The sequence below is a fragment of the Semicossyphus pulcher genome, unplaced genomic scaffold (genome assembly GCF_022749685.1).
Source record: "Semicossyphus pulcher isolate SPU_LCO1_2020_fin unplaced genomic scaffold, fSemPul1.0.p SCAF_7, whole genome shotgun sequence".
NCBI lineage: Eukaryota > Metazoa > Chordata > Actinopteri > Labriformes > Labridae > Semicossyphus > Semicossyphus pulcher.
In genome coordinates this window covers 9284249-9292462 of record NW_027211748.1, presented here as the reverse complement: position 1 = coordinate 9292462, position 8214 = coordinate 9284249, and positions in this window count along the sequence as shown.

Here is an 8214-nt window from a genome sequence, read left to right as displayed (position 1 = left end):
CACTGATCGCAGGTCAGACACCCGGTCTGCCGATCATTCGGTGCATGTCGTCTCTGCAGGAGTGCAGGACTCTCTGCTCCTCACATCTCCTGTCTATCTTCAGCTGTCTGATGAAATAAAGGCAAAACAGGAAAATAAAAACTTTAGGGAAGGCCTGGGTCTATGTCCACCTCCCCAAACACAGACCAAATGCTGTTTTTAAAGTGGGTTAAAAAGCAAATCAACTTTAACTTTGTTTGGTATGTGTGAAACTCGATCTCGTGTTATCGTATTACCTGTTGCACTGCCAGTAAGTTCACACTGAACGCTTATTTCAGCATAGAAACATGTAGAAAGCCGGGTCAGCCTCTGAACACTTAAATCTGATAATTTGCATGATTGCCTCATTATAGCTGGGAAATTGACACCTCCTGATCTCTCAAAACTCTGATACTGAAGACGCTACTGAAGCCCTAAAGGAAGTGAGCGCTATCCATTACAGTGACTGAGGCAGTCGCTTAAGTACACAGAGGGATTTAGACCCCTCTTATTGATGGATGACGTGTATTCAGTCCTCTAAGTACTCACAGTGTTGCACATAGTAACGCTTTAGATTTCTGGAAGCACGCTATCTTATCCAAGAGGAGGAATATGTGGAGCGTAGTTAGGACACAAGAATATGATGAGATACCAGAGTGTTTTCTTTTTCTTCTTTGGGGTCTCCTCAGCACCCAGTGTGTGTTGCACAGTGTATGTGGTGGTTTGTGTAGTTCTGAGGTGAGAAAACAGAAATACCAGCAACAGGTTTACAGTAAGGTTTTATTTCAACATTACATTTTTGCAGCACAACTGGACAAAAGTGAAGTTTGAAATAAAAAATTGAAGGAACTGAAAGTCTTTTTTTTTTTTAAATATGCTGCTGCTCGACATTTTTACTGTATTTCCCTGAGGTTTTGGAGCACATTTAATCGTGCATGATTCACTTCTGCGCTTAAATGATGCTTTTGATTGCAATTTAGCAGGTAATTAAAACTGCTGAAAACATGAGGGCTGTACCCAGTCACACAGGGACATGCAGGCTGGGATGAATCAGAACATTTTAAGTGCAGGTTTCATCCTGTTGTAGCTGAATAAACCGGACGAACTCAGTCACAACGCCATCATTGAAACGTGAACACATTGTGATTTGTGCAGGTTAAAGCCGACGTACACTGAAGAGCTCTGCTTGTGCTGAGAGGCAGACTGGGACTTGTTGTTCTTTGATCAGCGGCACAACAAAATCACTAGTCTTCCACTAAGCACCAACAACACTTCCATCCTCTTGTGCTTTGTCAGGAGCGCCACATTCACCGCTTCACTCTGCAAGAGAAGAAAAAGAAACAACCTTGAAACAACACAAGGCCTTGAAACACTTGAGCAGGAATCCTCCATGCTCTGTTCTGCTGTTACACGTGATGTATCGATTGTGCATCGTCACCTGCGCAGACTTCAGAGTTACATTTCTCAGGATGTGTCACAGCTCTCACAGAGTGTCTGACCGCCGGCTAGTGTTGCGCTGATAGGTTGTGAACTTTAGATGTCAGAGATGGAAACACTACATGCAATTCCCATCTCTGTGTTTCCCTCAACCCATTTCTCTCTGAAGCCTGTTGACATTCCATCTTTCCTTTGTTGTTGTAATGCCAACCTTTCAGCTCCTCTCAAAAGAGGGAGACAGGAGGAGGAGGAGGAGGGGAGGATCACAGCATAGCACTTAAAATAAACGCTGTTGAACAAATACAATGAAATCTGTGCACAATTCATAGATTAGAGTGAGAAAAACGTAAAAGCGGAGCATCAACTTTACAAGTGATTTGTGTTTTTTCCCCCCCTGTAAGTCACATTTGGACTGGAGGAGAAAAGAGACAGACAGATTGTCCTGCATCTCCAGTATGTTTCTGAGCTGGTAGCTATGCAACAAGACTGGGAGTCAGTGGAAGAGGGGGGATGGGAAGATGGGGACAGTTTAGTGAGAGGAAGGAAGGGAGGAAGGAAGGAAGCGAGGAAGGAGGGAGGGAAAGGGGGGAGTGCAAAGTAGAGAAAAGAGGAGTGCTGAGCAGAGAGAACACTCTATTTAGACCAAGAGGAGACCCCAGAAGAGGTAATCAATAATGGACACTAAAGTCATTTTAATATAGTATTGATTAGGAACAAATTACTTCATCTGCTGCTGCGAAAGAGGAAGCTGCCACTCAGAAATCGTGCTTTTAGTTTCCAAACAGCAGGGACATTTTATTCTGACCATTAGGTTGTGTTAATACTCACTTTATATGTACACAAGATGCTATAAAAGCGATATATAAAGCTGTTATTCCGTCCTTATTGTAGCTAAAGGGAAACGAGTAGCCCTCGACGTGGGAGCTGTCCAGTGTCTCGGTGCTGAATGACGCCCTACTTTTCCTCCGCGTCCATCTCCTTCCTCCTCAGCATCTCGCCTCGACTCCGGCCCGGGAAAGAAAAAAAAAACATGCCACCTGTTGCTGCACCGAAGTTTTCTTCTCTCAGGAGGTTATAAAGCCAGAAAGAGCTCAGATATCTCACACATGTAACCTGCAGCGACCCCAGTCATGGTTTAAAGTGAGGTCAATTCTCTTGTTTTTCTATTTTCTTTGCTCAAATCGCGGCAACACGACGACATGATAAACATTTTCCTCCAGGCGAGGCAGGAAGAGGAGGAAGGGGCTGTCATTTTAATTTCCCCTTCACGCAGTATGGATTATGTTTCCCTCAAATGTTATTTTATATTTTTGCTTCATAATGTTTGTTTTTCAATCCCTAAGTGCGAAAAACGAGGATATGCGGCTTTTTAAGGAGCGAAAACATGCAAACATACAAATGCCTTGAAAATAAATCGACTTACTCTGCATTATTTGGATAAAACGTGCGGGGCTAATCTAATAAGTGATGTACTCACCGTGTGTCGACGGGAACAACAGGTGAAGCCGACATAACGTGAAGCAGCGCGTGCTGGATGAGTAGCCAAGGCTGCGTCTCTTTTCACTGTTCAGCTTTCTATTGAAATCAGCCACGATCTGAGCGCGTGCGCCCTCCCATCTGAGCTCCACGTAATGCTTATCATGATGTTACTGGGTAGGCTGGAGGAAGATGGATCCGCGTGTTTATATACGCCTGCTGCTGCCGGAGAGGACAAGCGGGGGGGCGGGACCATGTGGCGTGACGACAGCATGAGGTGGCCAATCAACGTGGCTTTTTTTCAGACCTTGTTAAGGGTGCGGCCCCAAACCCATACAGACAAATTACATTATATGAAGGTTAAAGATGCATATGAATTAAATATATAGAGGCTGCACGTCGATGATGGAAAATACCTGTGTTTCTATTTAAAGGGAAACTGTCGGCAGTAAATCAATGCAGTTTGCAAACCTTATTTCAGCGTGTAATATTAATCTGATCGAGGAAAGACCTCAAACACACACAGACACGCGCACACACACGGAAAAAAAAACTAAATTGAAATCATGCATCTCAGGGGTGCAAAAGTCTTCACCCGAGCAGCTGACTGTGGTGAGGAGCTCACGTGTAATTGAATAAACCTGAGCTGAGATCAAGATTCTGCATCTAATTAATTGTAAATGGAAACAACCAGAGTGAAATGTTACATAGCTGAGGGCTGTGTAAATTGAAAGAGGTGAAAATAATTGCTTTGGAATACAACCGGGCTGGATACAATTTAATTTATCTGCCGATGCAATAACTTAGAATTGAACATGTTGGTAGCCTGCTCAGTCAAACGAAAGTAAAATAAGATCAAATAAAAGCACAGTAGATATTTTCTGATCACATACAGTAACCCCACTGACACATAAAACAAGTGGTATAAAAACACAGTCAACAACAAAACCTTTCTGAATAATAACAGAATAATAACCTCACACAGTGGTCCCATAGGGAGGCTCTCCCTTTCATCCACAGCTTAATGGTGTAAATTTCAGCAAATTACATAATCGTCAGATTTACTGTTACTCATTGTTGTTTGACCTCTTTGACAGTTAAGCACTAGTTGTAGGCTGGAAGGGTGATTTGAATGTGGAAATACTAAACTTATAAAAGAGTTTGGGCTTAAAATGATCTGATTTTTGTTCCAGTACAGTCCTGACTTTAAACTGTGCAGCGTTCTCACAGTCAGCAGAGGTCTCTTCACTCCTCCGATCTGGACCAGCGGAAACAAAGACCACTCAGAAGTTATCTTATAAAGTGTGAAAACTTCCCAGTTAAATATGTTTTAGTAAGTCTCAAGGTGTTAAAGGGACAGTTCGGATTTTTTGAAGTGGGGTTTAATGAGGTACTTATAGGAAGTGTACTACGTGCAGTAGATAACAGTCAGCAGGGCCTGTAAGGAGAGGCAGGCTGGAGTTCCTACAGGAAAGCTAAGCTAGACACCGCCGCAGACGGGGCCACCAACCTTAAAGAGTCCTACATATAAACTAACCTTTCAGTTTAAGTATACGCTGTATGTTATTAATTGTCACCGCTTCACATTGACGTTAGACAGCCCTTTTCCTTGGCTCTATGTCTTGCCCCCGCACAACGGCCCTGTATACCTACGCATGCAGTGCATGGTATCGGATCAGCTTTTTGTAGAAGAGACAAAAAAAGAAAATGCAATTATGGAAACGACAAAGTGCCATTCACGATGGGGACTAGAGGAAGCATGCCGTGAAGTGTACTATGCTGTATGTCATCTGTTTGGGTCAGAAAGTGCCGTGGCGAGCACAGGCTGAAATCAAACCCAAACAGCTGCTCAGACACTGTGCGCTGCATGTGTAGGTATACAGGGCTGTTGTGCAGAGTGAGGCGTAAAGCCGAGGGAAAGGGCTGTCTGACGTCAAGGGGACGCGGTGACAAAAAACTAAAATACAGCGTACACCTAAACTGAAATGTTTGTTTGTATGTAGGACTCTATTAAGTGGCTCAAGTACGTGGTACTCCTGACCCCGTCTGCAGTTGTGCTTAGCTTCTGCGTAGGAACTCCAGCCAGCTTCTCCTAACAGGGGCCGTGCTGACTGTTATCTGCTGTACGTAGTACACTTACTATTCAAAAGTACCTCATACAAGCCCACATTAAAAAAATCAAACTATCCCTTTAAGGAGCTTTGTTGGAAATTAGGCACTTGGCACATTATTCCTAACCATATACAGTGATACAAGAAAAGGACAAACGATCACCATGGAGCCAGAATTATTTGAAAGTAAATATATTGGGGAAAAAAAGTTAAGGGCTCCATCAGCCAACTTCTTTTGCTCTGTGGAAAAAGCTGTCAGAAATGATTCTCAGATTCTCTTTACACGTTACCAAAGCCCTCAGTGATTTTCAAAAGATGTGATGTCGGTATGCACTTTATTCTGCTGTGCAGAGAAAAAGACGTTACTCTCCATGTTTGCAAGGCTGCACTGAAGATTTATTTAGTTTGGACTGTAGACTGTATAAAAAGATGGACAACATGACAGCTCCCCAAAAGAGAAGCCAAGAATCTCTAGCGCCCCCTGCTGACTGGCTGCAGTATAGGTCATAAAGCCCGCCTCCTCCATGTTAACAGATGGGACATGAGTCAAACTATACAATCAAAATACACGTCAAATACATTTTTCTCAAACATGGTTTCTGTCATTATAGTTAGTTATTATCATGCTAATTAAGTCCAAGTGTTCATTTTTCTGACAAGTTTAGTTTTCATTAGTTGTTTGATGGTGTAAAAGTGATGATTGACAGCTCTGTTGACAAATCCGGCTCCTGCAGCCGATCTGTTCCTGATTAGCAGAGAAGAGGAGGATCAGCGAGAGGAGACGTAACTTAAACAATCACTACAGTCATTAAAGTTTACAAATCTGTGAATTAAGTTGTTCTGCTGTTGACTGCGCCGACATGAGAGATCTTTGCTGTTACTTCTTAAGTTAAATGTGTTTTGTGTAGCGGAAGAGGCGGGACTTCACTACCGCAGCTCCACTAGCCGATCTCTACTGCGCAGACTCTGGCTCCAAATGTGCAAGATGGCAGCGCCCGCTCTGAGGGTGTTTTGGCTTCACATTTGTACAATAAAAGGAGGTGGAGACATGGAAGCTATTAGGAACCAATTAATTTAGCCGTCATCATAGCAGGGCTCAATTTAAGTAGAGTCTAACTGTCATTTCATTTCAAACAAAGACACTAAATAAAAAGAGCACCATGGTGAGGATGCGTCCTGCTGCTTTCAGGGCCCTGTGTGATATTTTACCAACATCCTCGAAAACCTCACAATAATAATAAAATTTGATTTTGATCATTTGTCCCTTTTTAAGCTGCTTAAATCAAAGAATCTTCTCAAACAAAAGCAATCTGACTGCTCATCTCATGCTGCAGAAAAACAAACCAAATTTCTGAATTCAAAGGTGAAGCCTGGGCAGGGGACCAGTGTCTCTTTGTAAACACACACACACACCTGACCCTATCTGTGCTCCGTTCCTTGAGGCGAAATGACCAAAAAGAAAATCTCGTTGGCTGCAGCCATTAGTCATCACAATAGCCCTGTTCCTTTGATATCCCTGCAGGCCGGGTCTCAATGCAACTGAAGAGCCGGGCTTATGGAGGAACCTGGGGGACGATCCTGCTCGCTGTGTTGTGAGGCTTTACGCGTATAATGAAGATCTCACTCTGTGCCTCTTGATAGAAACATCAGGAGGCAGGATTACGCATATTAGCTCTCCCCCTCCGTTCTCCCCTCTCTGCTTTCAGGGCTTAATGTTAACATCTGCCCACCCAGAGCCAGCCAGATGAGCTGCGAGACTGTGCTGAATGTCTTCTATTCAGATGATTTATCTGATCACTATAATGGACTATGCATGTTATTTAGATGACATTATAATGGAGTCTGAAGGGGAGAGAGGCTCGGGGGCTTTCTAGTGTTGGTAGGAGTCATGTAGGCCTACGGTACCTGATCTTCATCACATGGAAAAGGCACATAATGACCTTTTAGAAGTCAATGAAGTCGCAGATATTTAGTCTTTTAGTTTAAAAGTCTGTCCTAATCGGAGTCAAATTCCAACCAAGAGTCCAACATCAGCCTTTTTCTGCTTATCTGTAAATTGAAGCTGAAACCACAGGAGCAGAATCATCTGAGATCCTCTCTGTCTTCATGTTTTCAGGCCCTTCAGCTGTTGTTTACGCTGATAAAAATCCATTTTGCTGTTAAACGTGTAAGTGAGTTTGGATGGGCCACAGGGCACAAGCAGAGGTGTGGGAGCTTTGGGAGGCGTTTGTGAGCGTTCATTATTTTTCATGCTCTCGGTCAAAACTATGCATGTGTGGGCTGGACTGGTAATGTGATGGAAATGTGCAGACTTCCAGGGAGCGAGGCGAGACCAGGGGGTGTTTTTTTTCTGTCCCTTCTGAGCTTCTTACAAACGTGGTGGACTGTAACTGAGGAAAATGTGTGAGTTCAACCGTCCTCTGAGCCTGATGTAAAGACAGTCGACATCACTGGCAGGTTGTTCTTCCAGTAAGTGTTACATTTGACTGTCACCTTCGTGGTAGCAGGTCAGGGTTGATTGTCCGGGTGTGGTTCAGTGTGGCCCTGTTTCGCTGTGTGGAGCTGCTCACAGGAAGGCGCCCTCTGGTGTTCACTTTGGGGTTGGACAACACAGGACAGGAGACCACTTTCTCTATTAAAAAGTGAACAGTACGGTGGTAAATAGAAAGGGAAAAACAGAATAAGTGTGTGGAGGAAACCTTATAATTATACATTATATACTGTGGATTTTACACTGACCAGTTAAATACCGACAGCAGATTCTCCAGCTCTCCGTCACCGTCATCAACGAACTTGATGACCTGAGACTAGTTGAAGCACTGAAGCTTCTTGGGAGCTTTTCGCGGGTTGACAAGACATTATGTTGTTTTCTTTTCTTTTACCGAACTATAGTTGTGTCGCTCAGATTAAACGCTACAATCAAGTGAGAACACAGAGAAGCGGATACATCTCACAGACGTCAAAACAGTGTTGACATAAATGGCTTGAAGAGGCGCCGCTGGGTGGTTAGACATTCATCTTTTTACATGGTCTTCACAACAGTAAATGTACAGTATACATCATTTAAACAGTGTATAATAGTGTAAGTGCTGAAGCCCATTTTAAGTTGCAGAGAAATATATTACATCATAATATAACTAACGGATGTAAATAACCCAAACAATGAGGTGTT